We start from the raw sequence: 14,750 nt of genomic DNA, 5'->3' as shown, positions 1-14,750 counted from the left end.
ATAACCCTGATTTCCAATCACAGCCTTCATGGGTCTTGGCATGTTCCCTATCAGTCGGTCACATTGCTGTTGGGTGACTTTACGCCACTCCATGAAGAAAAAAATCAAGCAGCTTGGCTTTATTTACTTAGGGACAGATTATTTACTTACAAGGGACAGAAAGCTCTCAGATTTAAAGAAAAATATCTTAATTTGTGTTCCAAAGATGGACAAAAGTCTTAAAAGTTTGGCATGATATGAGGGTGAGTAATTAATGACAGAATTTTCATTTTTGGGTGAACTAACCCTTTAAAGGGATAATTAACTATCTGAGGATTATTAATTGATTCACTCTAAAAAAATCTTGGGTTAATTTTTCTACCCAAGTCCTGGGTTGAGCCTTTTTTTGGGGGGGAGGTTGTGTTACCCCGATCCTGGGTCAGACGTAATAACCCAGTGTTTGGGTAGTTTTTGTGTTACCCAGCCCCTGGGTCAGACATAACAATCCAGTGTTTGGGTAATTTTTGTGTTACCCAGCTCCTGGGTCAGACGTAGCAACCCAGTGTTTGGGTAATTTTTGTGTTACCCCGATCCTGGGTCAGACGTAACAATCCAGTATTTGGGTAGTTTTTGTGTTACCCCGATCCTGGGTCAGATGTAATAACCCAGTGTTTGGGTAGTTTTTGTGTTACCCAGCTCCTGGGTCAGACGTAACAGCCCAGTGTTTGGGTAGTTTTTGTGTTACTCCGATCCTGGGTCAGATGTAACAACCCAATGTTTGGGTAGTTTTTGTGTTACCTCGCTCCTGGGTCAGACGTAACAACCCAATGTTTGGGTAGTTTTTGTGTTACCTCGCTCCTGGGTCAGACGTAACAACCCAGTGTTTGGGTAGTTTTTGTGTTACCCAGATTCTGGGTCAGACGTAACAATCCAGTATTTGGGTAGTTTTTGTGTTACCCCGATCCTGGGTCAGATGTAATAACCCAGTGTTTGGGTAGTTTTTGTGTTACCCAGCTCCTGGGTCAGACGTAACAGCCCAGTGTTTGGGTAGTTTTTGTGTTACTCCGATCCTGGGTCAGACGTAACAACCCAATGTTTGGGTAGTTTTTGTGTTACCCCGCTCCTGGGTCAGACGTAACAACCCAGTGTTTGGGTAGATTTTGTGTTACCCAGATCCTGGGTCAGACGTAACAACCCAATGTTTGGGTAGTTTTTGTGTTACCCCGATCCTGGGTCAGACGTAACAACCCAGTGTTTGGATAGTTTTTGTGTTACCCAGCTCCTGGGTCAGATGTAACAACCGAGTGTTTGGGTAGCTTTTGTGTTACCCCGATCCTGGGTCAGACGTAACAACCCAGTGTTTGGGTAGTTTTTGTGTTACCCAGCTCCTGGGTCAGACGTAACAGCCCAGTGTTTGGGTAGTTTTTGTGTTACTCCGATCCTGGGTCAGACGTAACAACCCAATGTTTGGGTAGTTTTTGTGTTACCCCGCTCCTGGGTCAGACGTAACAACCCAGTGTTTGGGTAGATTTTGTGTTACCCAGATCCTGGGTCAGACGTAACAACCCAATGTTTGGGTAGTTTTTGTGTTACCCCGATCCTGGGTCAGACGTAACAACCCAGTGTTTGGATAGTTTTTGTGTTACCCCGATCCTGGGTCAGACGTAACAACCCAGTGTTTGGGTAGTTTTTGTGTTACCCTGATCCTGGGTCAGACGTAACAATCCAGTATTTGGGTAGTTTTTGTGTTACCCCGATCCTGGGTCAGATGTAATAACCCAGTGTTTGGGTAGTTTTTGTGTTACCCAGCTCCTGGGTCAGACGTAACAGCCCAGTGTTTGGGTAGTTTTTGTGTTACTCCGATCCTGGGTCAGACGTAACAACCCAATGTTTGGGTAGTTTTTGTGTTACCTCGCTCCTGGGTCAGACGTAACAACCCAGTGTTTGGGTAGTTTTTGTGTTACCCAGATTCTGGGTCAGACGTAACAATCCAGTATTTGGGTAGTTTTTGTGTTACCCCGATCCTGGGTCAGATGTAATAACCCAGTGTTTGGGTAGTTTTTGTGTTACCCAGCTCCTGGGTCAGACGTAACAGCCCAGTGTTTGGGTAGTTTTTGTGTTACTCCGATCCTGGGTCAGACGTAACAACCCAATGTTTGGGTAGTTTTTGTGTTACCCCGATCCTGGGTCAGACGTAACAACCCAGTGTTTGGGTAGATTTTGTGTTACCCAGATCCTGGGTCAGACGTAACAACCCAATGTTTGGGTAGTTTTTGTGTTACCCCGATCCTGGGTCAGACGTAACAACCCAGTGTTTGGATAGTTTTTGTGTTACCCAGCTCCTGGGTCAGATGTAACAACCGAGTGTTTGGGTAGCTTTTGTGTTACCCCGATCCTGGGTCAGACGTAACAACTCAGTGTTTGGGTAGTTTTTGTGTTACCCTGATCCTGGGTCAGACGTAACAATCCAGTATTTGGGTAGTTTTTGTGTTACCCCGATCCTGGGTCAGATGTAATAACCCAGTGTTTGGGTAGTTTTTGTGTTACCCAGCTCCTGGGTCAGACGTAACAGCCCAGTGTTTGGGTAGTTTTTGTGTTACTCCGATCCTGGGTCAGATGTAACAACCCAATGTTTGGGTAGTTTTTGTGTTACCCCGCTCCTGGGTCAGATGTAACAACCCAGTGTTTGGGTAGTTTTTGTGTTACCCAGATTCTGGGTCAGACGTAACAATCCAGTATTTGGGTAGTTTTTGTGTTACCCCGATCCTGGGTCAGATGTAATAACCCAGTGTTTGGGTAGTTTTTGTGTTACCCAGCTCCTGGGTCAGACGTAACAGCCCAGTGTTTGGGTAGTTTTTGTGTTACCCAGATTCTGGGTCAGACGTAACAACCCAGTGTTTGGGTAGTTTTTGTGATACCCTGATCCTGGGTCAGACGTAACAACCCAGTGTTTGGATAGTTTTTGTGATACCTCGATCCTGGGTCAGATGTAACAACCGAGTGTTTGGGTAGTTTTTGTGTTACCCAGATTCTGGGTCAGACGTAACAACCCAGTGTTTGGGTAGTTTTTGTGTTACCCAGATTCTGGGTCAGACGTAACAACCCAGTGTTTGGGTAGTTTTTGTGATACCCCGATCCTGGGTCAGACGTAACAACCCAGTGTTTGGATAGTTTTTGTGATACCTCGATCCTGGGTCAGATGTAACAACCGAGTGTTTAGGTAGTTTTTGTGTTACCCAGCTCCTGGGTCAGACGTAACAACCCAGTGTTTGGGTAGTTTTTGTGTTACCCAGATTCTGGGTCAGACGTAACAACCCAGTGTTTGGGTAGTTTTTGTGTTACCCAGATTCTGGGTCAGACGTAACAACCCAGTGTTTGGGTAGTTTTTGTGATACCCCGATCCTGGGTCAGACGTAACAACCCAGTGTTTGGATAGTTTTTGTGATACCTCGATCCTGGGTCAGATGTAACAACCGAGTGTTTGGGTAGTTTTTGTGTTACCCAGATTCTGGGTCAGACGTAACAACCCAGTGTTTGGGTAGTTTTTGTGATACCCCGATCCTGGGTCAGACGTAACAACCCAGTGTTTGGATAGTTTTTGTGATACCTCGATCCTGGGTCAGATGTAACAACCGAGTGTTTAGGTAGTTTTTGTGTTACCCAGCTCCTGGGTCAGACGTAACAACCCAGTGTTTGGGTAGTTTTTGTGTTACCCCGATCCTGGGTCAGACGTAACAACCCAGTGTTTGGGTAGTTTTTGTGTTACCCAGCTCCTGGGTCAGACGTAACAGCCCAGTGTTTGGGTAGTTTTTGTGTTACTCCGATCCTGGGTCAGACGTAACAACCCAATGTTTGGGTAGTTTTTGTGTTACCCCGCTCCTGGGTCAGACGTAACAACCCAGTGTTTGGGTAGATTTTGTGTTACCCAGATCCTGGGTCAGACGTAACAACCCAATGTTTGGGTAGTTTTTGTGTTACCCCGATCCTGGGTCAGACGTAACAACCCAGTGTTTGGATAGTTTTTGTGTTACCCAGCTCCTGGGTCAGATGTAACAACCGAGTGTTTGGGTAGCTTTTGTGTTACCCCGATCCTGGGTCAGACGTAACAACCCAGTGTTTGGGTAGTTTTTGTGTTACCCTGATCCTGGGTCAGACGTAACAATCCAGTATTTGGGTAGTTTTTGTGTTACCCCGATCCTGGGTCAGATGTAATAACCCAGTGTTTGGGTAGTTTTTGTGTTACCCAGCTCCTGGGTCAGACGTAACAGCCCAGTGTTTGGGTAGTTTTTGTGTTACTCCGATCCTGGGTCAGACGTAACAACCCAATGTTTGGGTAGTTTTTGTGTTACCTCGCTCCTGGGTCAGACGTAACAACCCAGTGTTTGGGTAGTTTTTGTGTTACCCAGATTCTGGGTCAGACGTAACAATCCAGTATTTGGGTAGTTTTTGTGTTACCCCGATCCTGGGTCAGATGTAATAACCCAGTGTTTGGGTAGTTTTTGTGTTACCCAGCTCCTGGGTCAGACGTAACAGCCCAGTGTTTGGGTAGTTTTTGTGTTACTCCGATCCTGGGTCAGACGTAACAACCCAATGTTTGGGTAGTTTTTGTGTTACCCCGATCCTGGGTCAGACGTAACAACCCAGTGTTTGGGTAGATTTTGTGTTACCCAGATCCTGGGTCAGACGTAACAACCCAATGTTTGGGTAGTTTTTGTGTTACCCCGATCCTGGGTCAGACGTAACAACCCAGTGTTTGGATAGTTTTTGTGTTACCCAGCTCCTGGGTCAGATGTAACAACCGAGTGTTTGGGTAGCTTTTGTGTTACCCCGATCCTGGGTCAGACGTAACAACTCAGTGTTTGGGTAGTTTTTGTGTTACCCTGATCCTGGGTCAGACGTAACAATCCAGTATTTGGGTAGTTTTTGTGTTACCCCGATCCTGGGTCAGATGTAATAACCCAGTGTTTGGGTAGTTTTTGTGTTACCCAGCTCCTGGGTCAGACGTAACAGCCCAGTGTTTGGGTAGTTTTTGTGTTACTCCGATCCTGGGTCAGATGTAACAACCCAATGTTTGGGTAGTTTTTGTGTTACCCCGCTCCTGGGTCAGATGTAACAACCCAGTGTTTGGGTAGTTTTTGTGTTACCCAGATTCTGGGTCAGACGTAACAATCCAGTATTTGGGTAGTTTTTGTGTTACCCCGATCCTGGGTCAGATGTAATAACCCAGTGTTTGGGTAGTTTTTGTGTTACCCAGCTCCTGGGTCAGACGTAACAGCCCAGTGTTTGGGTAGTTTTTGTGTTACCCAGATTCTGGGTCAGACGTAACAACCCAGTGTTTGGGTAGTTTTTGTGATACCCTGATCCTGGGTCAGACGTAACAACCCAGTGTTTGGATAGTTTTTGTGATACCTCGATCCTGGGTCAGATGTAACAACCGAGTGTTTGGGTAGTTTTTGTGTTACCCAGATTCTGGGTCAGACGTAACAACCCAGTGTTTGGGTAGTTTTTGTGTTACCCAGATTCTGGGTCAGACGTAACAACCCAGTGTTTGGGTAGTTTTTGTGATACCCCGATCCTGGGTCAGACGTAACAACCCAGTGTTTGGATAGTTTTTGTGATACCTCGATCCTGGGTCAGATGTAACAACCGAGTGTTTAGGTAGTTTTTGTGTTACCCAGCTCCTGGGTCAGACGTAACAACCCAGTGTTTGGGTAGTTTTTGTGTTACCCAGATTCTGGGTCAGACGTAACAACCCAGTGTTTGGGTAGTTTTTGTGTTACCCAGATTCTGGGTCAGACGTAACAACCCAGTGTTTGGGTAGTTTTTGTGATACCCCGATCCTGGGTCAGACGTAACAACCCAGTGTTTGGATAGTTTTTGTGATACCTCGATCCTGGGTCAGATGTAACAACCGAGTGTTTGGGTAGTTTTTGTGTTACCCAGATTCTGGGTCAGACGTAACAACCCAGTGTTTGGGTAGTTTTTGTGATACCCCGATCCTGGGTCAGACGTAACAACCCAGTGTTTGGATAGTTTTTGTGATACCTCGATCCTGGGTCAGATGTAACAACCGAGTGTTTAGGTAGTTTTTGTGTTACCCAGCTCCTGGGTCAGACGTAACAACCCAGTGTTTGGGTAGTTTTTGTGTTACCCCGATCCTGGGTCAGACGTAACAACCCAGTGTTTGGGTAGTTTTTGTGTTACCCAGCTCCTGGGTCAGACGTAACAGCCCAGTGTTTGGGTAGTTTTTGTGTTACTCCGATCCTGGGTCAGACGTAACAACCCAATGTTTGGGTAGTTTTTGTGTTACCCCGCTCCTGGGTCAGACGTAACAACCCAGTGTTTGGGTAGATTTTGTGTTACCCAGATCCTGGGTCAGACGTAACAACCCAATGTTTGGGTAGTTTTTGTGTTACCCCGATCCTGGGTCAGACGTAACAACCCAGTGTTTGGATAGTTTTTGTGTTACCCAGCTCCTGGGTCAGATGTAACAACCGAGTGTTTGGGTAGCTTTTGTGTTACCCCGATCCTGGGTCAGACGTAACAACCCAGTGTTTGGGTAGTTTTTGTGTTACCCTGATCCTGGGTCAGACGTAACAATCCAGTATTTGGGTAGTTTTTGTGTTACCCCGATCCTGGGTCAGATGTAATAACCCAGTGTTTGGGTAGTTTTTGTGTTACCCAGCTCCTGGGTCAGACGTAACAGCCCAGTGTTTGGGTAGTTTTTGTGTTACTCCGATCCTGGGTCAGACGTAACAACCCAATGTTTGGGTAGTTTTTGTGTTACCTCGCTCCTGGGTCAGACGTAACAACCCAGTGTTTGGGTAGTTTTTGTGTTACCCAGATTCTGGGTCAGACGTAACAATCCAGTATTTGGGTAGTTTTTGTGTTACCCCGATCCTGGGTCAGATGTAATAACCCAGTGTTTGGGTAGTTTTTGTGTTACCCAGCTCCTGGGTCAGACGTAACAGCCCAGTGTTTGGGTAGTTTTTGTGTTACTCCGATCCTGGGTCAGACGTAACAACCCAATGTTTGGGTAGTTTTTGTGTTACCCCGATCCTGGGTCAGACGTAACAACCCAGTGTTTGGGTAGATTTTGTGTTACCCAGATCCTGGGTCAGACGTAACAACCCAATGTTTGGGTAGTTTTTGTGTTACCCCGATCCTGGGTCAGACGTAACAACCCAGTGTTTGGATAGTTTTTGTGTTACCCAGCTCCTGGGTCAGATGTAACAACCGAGTGTTTGGGTAGCTTTTGTGTTACCCCGATCCTGGGTCAGACGTAACAACTCAGTGTTTGGGTAGTTTTTGTGTTACCCTGATCCTGGGTCAGACGTAACAATCCAGTATTTGGGTAGTTTTTGTGTTACCCCGATCCTGGGTCAGATGTAATAACCCAGTGTTTGGGTAGTTTTTGTGTTACCCAGCTCCTGGGTCAGACGTAACAGCCCAGTGTTTGGGTAGTTTTTGTGTTACTCCGATCCTGGGTCAGATGTAACAACCCAATGTTTGGGTAGTTTTTGTGTTACCCCGCTCCTGGGTCAGATGTAACAACCCAGTGTTTGGGTAGTTTTTGTGTTACCCAGATTCTGGGTCAGACGTAACAATCCAGTATTTGGGTAGTTTTTGTGTTACCCCGATCCTGGGTCAGATGTAATAACCCAGTGTTTGGGTAGTTTTTGTGTTACCCAGCTCCTGGGTCAGACGTAACAGCCCAGTGTTTGGGTAGTTTTTGTGTTACCCAGATTCTGGGTCAGACGTAACAACCCAGTGTTTGGGTAGTTTTTGTGATACCCTGATCCTGGGTCAGACGTAACAACCCAGTGTTTGGATAGTTTTTGTGATACCTCGATCCTGGGTCAGATGTAACAACCGAGTGTTTGGGTAGTTTTTGTGTTACCCAGATTCTGGGTCAGACGTAACAACCCAGTGTTTGGGTAGTTTTTGTGTTACCCAGATTCTGGGTCAGACGTAACAACCCAGTGTTTGGGTAGTTTTTGTGATACCCCGATCCTGGGTCAGACGTAACAACCCAGTGTTTGGATAGTTTTTGTGATACCTCGATCCTGGGTCAGATGTAACAACCGAGTGTTTAGGTAGTTTTTGTGTTACCCAGCTCCTGGGTCAGACGTAACAGCCCAGTGTTTGGGTAGTTTTTGTGTTACCCAGATTCTGGGTCAGACGTAACAACCCAGTGTTTGGATAGTTTTTGTGATACCTCGATCCTGGGTCAGATGTAACAACCGAGTGTTTGGGTAGTTTTTGTGTTACCCAGATTCTGGGTCAGACGTAACAACCCAGTGTTTGGGTAGTTTTTGTGTTACCCAGATTCTGGGTCAGACGTAACAACCCAGTGTTTGGGTAGTTTTTGTGATACCCCGATCCTGGGTCAGACGTAACAACCCAGTGTTTGGATAGTTTTTGTGATACCTCGATCCTGGGTCAGATGTAACAACCGAGTGTTTAGGTAGTTTTTGTGTTACCCAGCTCCTGGGTCAGTCGTAACAACCAAGTGTTTGGGTAGTTTTTGTGATACCCCGATCCTGGGTCAGACGTAACAACCCAGTGTTTGGATAGTTTTTGTGTTACCCAGATCCTGGGTCAGACGCAACAACCCAGGGTTATTTATCGTAGGCTTTTTGTGCCCTCTTCAGGAAAGAGCAGTGCAGCTCTGTCAAATTGGTGCATGTCTTTGGTAAAATACAGGTTTGTGTACGTCTTATTTAATCTAAAAATTTGTTAATGTTCTGTATATGATTTAATTTTATGCAAAGCAACATACAGGGGCACAATGTGAGTCACCTAAACGAGTGTTGCATCGGTCTTTCAGCGTGATGGAAACACCTGATGCCTTGCATAAAATTTTATGACTTTATTCAAAAAGATACAGAATATAAATACTTAGGATGTTAAAATATGTTCTCAGAATTGTACACTGATTATTTATGGACAGGTTATGGAGTCAGTCACAGCATTTTTTCGGCTACGAGTGAAACGCGGTCTGAAGTTAGCAGTTCCCCTGCTGAACACGAGCCATCTCCGGTACGAGATCCAGCGCTGTTACGGTGGAAACAGGACAACAGAGACTGGTCAATTACACTAATTCTAAATGTTTAATTTTTACTTCTAATATTTGTTAAACAATCTTAAATCTAAGCAATATGTATTAAAACTATATATAAAATATGCTATACTGTAAAGTATGATCGAAATGCAAACCAGTGCTATGTGTAGTATTTTTTTAAAAAGTTTCCGTAAACATAGTCAATCTGTAAACATTAATTTATGTATGAAGTGAATAAAATAAGCTAGTATTATAGTAAAAATGAATCAACCCATTATGCTGGGTTACATAACAACCCAATTTGCTGTGTAAAATGAACCTAACATGTGTTCTGTCCTATATTTACCCAGCCCTTAGGTTAAAAAACAACCCAAATTGGGTTGTTTTTTAGAGTGTATTTGCTCTTTAAGGAACATCTGAGTAAAGATCTGGTCTGTTTTACAGATCATTATTGCTGGTCAAGAATTCAAGACTCTTGTCTGGAGGTGAAGAGATGAAAGAAAGAGCATTTCTCCTTACCTTTTTTTTTAACCTTAAATCTAATGTCATAGATAGTCATTTTGAATAAATGAATCTATTAAATAACATTATAAATGATCAGAAATTGACTTTATAACATTACATTATTGAATAACTACACTTACTGATATATATAAATACTGTCAGTAGTCTGTGCTTTGTAAATAGTTATTCTGAATATGTTAAAGTCCCCCTGTGGTGAAAATCAAGTTTTTAATGTTGTTTATACGTCTGTGTGGTGTTTTTAATATGCTTTTAGACAAACCATGTACAAATTCTTAAGTCAACACCATTGCTGAGTATTTTCTCCTTAAAACTGCAGTGAAAAAAAGACCATCTCAAACCCACGGTTTGAAATTGCTGGTGTTTCTGATGTCACAAACTATCTTGTAACCAATCACGTCAATGTGACGGCGGGCTTTAGCATATCATTAACAGTGAACTAGCTGGGAGAAGCCAGGTTATCCTGGTATATTTTTCTGTTGCTATGAAAAATCGCATAGATTTAGCAATATTTTAGCAAAAAGGCTAATCATATTAATTACTGTTATATGTCTTATGTTGTAAAGAGCGATACCATTGTGCAGCCTTAACCTCAGTAAGTTGACCAGGTGGATCTCTGAGCTGGCGTGAGCGAGTGGAGGCAGGGCTAATTTGCATATTCATTGATCCGCGTATATATTAAATGAGGCAAGGGTGTAGAGTTACATTCAAGCTGTTTTAAGGCATAAAGGAAATTTCTTTTTCACAGGAAAAAACTTTAAATATGTCATTTTGGTGATCAAAGATTAGTTTTACAGGATAAAATGATAGACTACAGGGAGACTTTAAGCACTCTAATGGGTTAAATGGTGCGGTTTCAATCTTTATGTGCTTGACTAATTAATCACAGATGTACTTTAAAATACACTTTAACACATTTATTTCCCATATGCATAGTTTTTCAGACACATGGAACAGTTTTTTATACTTGGAAATCTGTTTTGTCAGGGCCAATAAAATGATTTCTCTGTCTTAAGAGTAGAGATAGTATGTTAACCCACTTACACCTGTGCCCTTCTGAGTCATGTGACCGTGAGACATGTGCTTGTCTGATGACGTCATCACAAGCCTCTAAGCTTCTCCATTTAAAGTGCTTTTCTCCGACACCCCCTTGTAAATATGGGATGCATTGCTTTTACAACAATGGAAAAAGCCACATTTTTTTGTGTTTCCTGAGGTTATGGAATGGAATGCTTAATTGGAAAGTTGTGTGTTACTGTGCAACACTTATTTTTAGATATTTAGCAATTGCGGTATAGCCTCCGCTATGCTAATTGAGCGCTTGGAGAACATATTCTGGGAAAAGATCATATAAATAACACATAAATACATCAACATATCTGTGATTCCCAAACTCAAAGGATGTTCGTTAGTAGCTGAAGATAAAGGAAGGAGCACGTTGTAATGATGATAATGATGTGATTTATTTGTTTAATGTTGTTGAGGGACACACAGGATGTGGAGTTTAACGCTGTTTTTGAGGGACTGTTACAGCTTCATCCAGATGGAATGATTGTTTCCTCCAGGCCTGAGCTTTAAACTCCCAAAACAAAGTTCTGTAATGCACTGACTGCAAACAATTAAGAGTCAGAGTGTATCACAGAACTTTACTTGGAAAGCCACTGCAGCGCCGCTCGCCGATTCTGCTTCTTCTCAGGGAAGCTCTTCTGTACGAGAGAAACACACACGTTACATTTCTCATCTGCATCAGTCTGTGTGTCACAGTACCAGCTCTCCTCACAAACCTCTTCATTTATACACTGTAAAAAATTAGATCATCAGTAAGTCATGGCAACATATGTTATATGATTAACTTATGAAAATAATTTAAGGCTGATATATGAATATATAATTTCTCATTCATATGTGTGTGTGTGTGTTTATGTTTTATATATATATATATATATATATATATACACACACACACACGTTTGTTTTATATATATATATGTATGTGTATATATTTATGTATATAAACATACATATATTTATTTATGTATTTATATATATTTATATATATTTATATATATAAAAAAATAAAATGCATATAAATAAATAACATGTATATATGACTAAATATATATATATATATACACACAATATATATAAATATATAATATATATATATAAATGTGTATATACATATATACATTTATGTATATAAATAACATATACATATATTTATTTATTTATATTTTATATATATATATATATATATATATATATAATATGATTAAATATATATAAATAAAAATACATTTATATATAACATAAATATGCATATACATACATATATATATATACATATATATATATATATATATATATATATATATATATGTATGTGTGTGTGTGTGTGTGTGTGTGTGTGTATCCGTACAGTCCATTTCATTACAGCCCTACTTAAAAGGCAGCAACTGAACTGAGGTTTGAAGTTGAAGTAGGTGGCAAATTTTTGACAGTGTATGGAACAGTTATAATAACTCCGAATGAAAGATGATTGACAGGTGAGAATGATCAAAGCATCTCTGAGCTGGAGCTGGAAGTGAGAAGGAGGCAGGTCAGAACTCCTCGAGCTCCGTAATGGCTATTAGAAGAATTTAAATGATGAATAAGATGCATAGAGTTGGAAACTTGAACTAATTCAGTCACAAATGCACAAAATCACTTCATGATGAGCACATATGGCGGCCTAGGACGCATATATGCAGAAACAGATGCCTACGTGCACACGATTCCACGCAAATTCAGTGCATGCAACAAAAAAAGACAAAGTGCAGAAAAATAAAATGACACTTGTCCCAAAATGTAAATATTTAAATATTGAATACACTATTCCACTCCGTCTATTTGCACAGTTAACAACTGGGGCAGCCGATACGTAGAACAGCTGACGTGTCGAAAAGGGTCCAAATTTGGAGCAGTGCATTAGTGTATGAAGACCATCACAGCAAGTTTGTCATCCTGGAATAGATATCAACTTAACACACTCATAAAAGAGAAGTCGCAGTGTTAAGAAAGGGGAAACTCGGGATGCCATATGTCATGCATTTGCACGTCACTACACGCAGACATTTAAGTAGTTTACTCTCCATAGGAAAACTTCCATTCCTGCCAAAGTTACTCTAAGACTTCAGTGGGTGAATATATCAATGAGTGGCGATGTGACAGTGTTTTATAAGCATACGCGCACAGTCTGTGAGTGCAATGCATACTTCTAGATTTAAAAAAAAATAAATTGTAAAAGAACATACCTGCTGCAACTCACAGCACGAGACAGTCGACAGTGAATAAACTGCATTGGCAGAAGAAGCGCTCTGGATCAACACGGTGGTCGTCTCTGTCAAAAGCCCCTGAGGATTTCACTCGGTGGTTGAGCAGATGACGCTCCTGCAAACTGTTGATGAAGCGCTTTCACGCCGCGTCCGTGTCCGTGTAGCAGCTGGAAGAATGTCGACGTGGAGCTGCCAATCGTGCGCGCGCAATCACGCACGCGCTTCGGGGGGAGAAAACTACAGAGCACTGGGGTTCAGTACACTGGTTAGAAATCTGTTAGTTAGTGCTGGAGATTAAGTGAGGTTCATAAGATATGTGTCAGAGCGCCTGGGATAGATAGATAGATAGATAGATAGATAGATAGATAGATAGATAGATAGATAGATAGACTCTAAAAAATGCTGGGTTAAAAACAACTGGTATTGGTTGTTTTAACCCAGCGAATTGGGTTGTTTTAACCCAGCGAATTAGGTTGTTTTAACCCAGCGAATTAGGTTGTTTTAACCCAGTGAATTGGGTTGTTTTAACCCAGCGAATTAGCTGTTTTAACCCGGCGAATTGGGTTGTTTTAACCCAGCGAATTAGGTTGTTTTAACCCAGCGAATTGGCTGTTTTACCCAGCAAATTAGGTTGTTTTAACCCAGCAAACTGGCTGTTTTAACCCAGGGAATTAGGTTGTTTTCACACAACGAATTGGCTGTTTTAACACAGGGAATTAAGTTGTTTTAACCCAATGAATTGGCTGTTTTAACCCAGAGTATTGGGTTGTTTTAACCCAGCGAAACCCAGCGAATTGGGTTGTTTTAACCCAGCGAATTGGCTGTTTTAACCCAGCGAATTGGTTGTTTTAACCCAGCGAATTGGGTTGTTTTAACCCAGCGAATTGGCTGTTTTAACCCAGCGAATTGGTTGTTTTAACCCAGCGAATTGGGTTGTTTTAACCCAGCGAATTGGCTGTTTTAACCCAGCAAATTGGTTGTTTTAACCCAGCGAATTGGGTTGTTTTAACCCAGCGAATTGGCTGTTTTAACCCAGCGAATTGGGTTGTTTTAACCCAGCGAATTGGCTGTTTTAACCCAGCAAATTGGTTGTTTTAACCCAGCGAATTGGTTGTTTTAACCCAGCGAATTAGGTTATTTTAACCCAGCGAATTGTGTTGTTTTAACCCAGCGAATTGGCTGTTTTAACCCAGCAAATTGAGTTGTTTTAACCCAGCAAATTGGTTGTTTTAACCCAGCGAATTGGCTGTTTTAACCCAGCGAATTGGCTGTTTTAACCCAGCGGTTGGGTTGTTTTAACCCAGTGAATTAGGTTGTTTTAACCCAGCGAATTGGCAGTTTTAACCCAGTGAATTGGGTTGTTGTAACCCAGCAAAATGGCTGTTTTAACCCAGCATATTGGGTTGTTTTAACCCAGCGAATTGGCTGTTTTAACCCAGCGAATTGGGTTGTTTTAACCCACCAAATTGGCTGTTTTAACCCAGCGGTTGTGTTGTTTTAACCCAGCGAAATGGTTGTTTTAACTCAGAGAATTGGCTGTTTTAACCCAGCGAATTGGCTGTTTTAACCCAGCGAATTGGGTTGTTTTAACCCAGCGAATTGGCTGTTTTAACCCAGCGAATTGGTTGTTTTAACCCAGCGAATTGGGTTGTTTTAACCCAGCGAATTGGCTGTTTTAACCCAGCGAATTGGTTGTTTTAATCCAGTGAATTGGGTTGTTGTAACCCAGCAAAATGGCTGTTTTAACCCAGCATATTGGGTTGTTTTAACCCAGCGAATTGGCTGTTTTAACCCAGCGAATTGGGTTGTTTTAACCCACCAAATTGGCTGTTTTAACCCAGTGAATTAGGTTGTTTTAACCCAGCGAATTG

At 42.2% G+C, this 14,750-nt stretch overlaps 1 protein-coding gene and 1 long non-coding RNA gene across 2 annotated transcripts in view; one reads left to right on the top strand and one right to left on the bottom strand.

The window, feature by feature from the left end:
* nfe2l2a (nfe2 like bZIP transcription factor 2a) overlaps positions 1–14,750 on the top strand; it is a 43,889-nt gene that overhangs the window by 9,764 nt on the left and 19,375 nt on the right. The window lies entirely within an intron of this gene.
* Positions 11,004–13,865, bottom strand: LOC127519023 (uncharacterized). Its single transcript, XR_007931705.1, has 2 exons — positions 12,859–13,865; positions 11,004–11,271 (listed from the first exon to the last, which is right to left on the bottom strand). It is a non-coding gene; the product is annotated as an uncharacterized LOC127519023 (long non-coding RNA).

Source organism: Ctenopharyngodon idella, chromosome 9 (assembly GCF_019924925.1).
Source record: "Ctenopharyngodon idella isolate HZGC_01 chromosome 9, HZGC01, whole genome shotgun sequence".
Taxonomy (NCBI): domain Eukaryota; kingdom Metazoa; phylum Chordata; class Actinopteri; order Cypriniformes; family Xenocyprididae; genus Ctenopharyngodon; species Ctenopharyngodon idella.
Note: the sequence above shows the minus strand (reverse complement) of the source record. Positions and strands in the feature narration are given on the sequence as shown.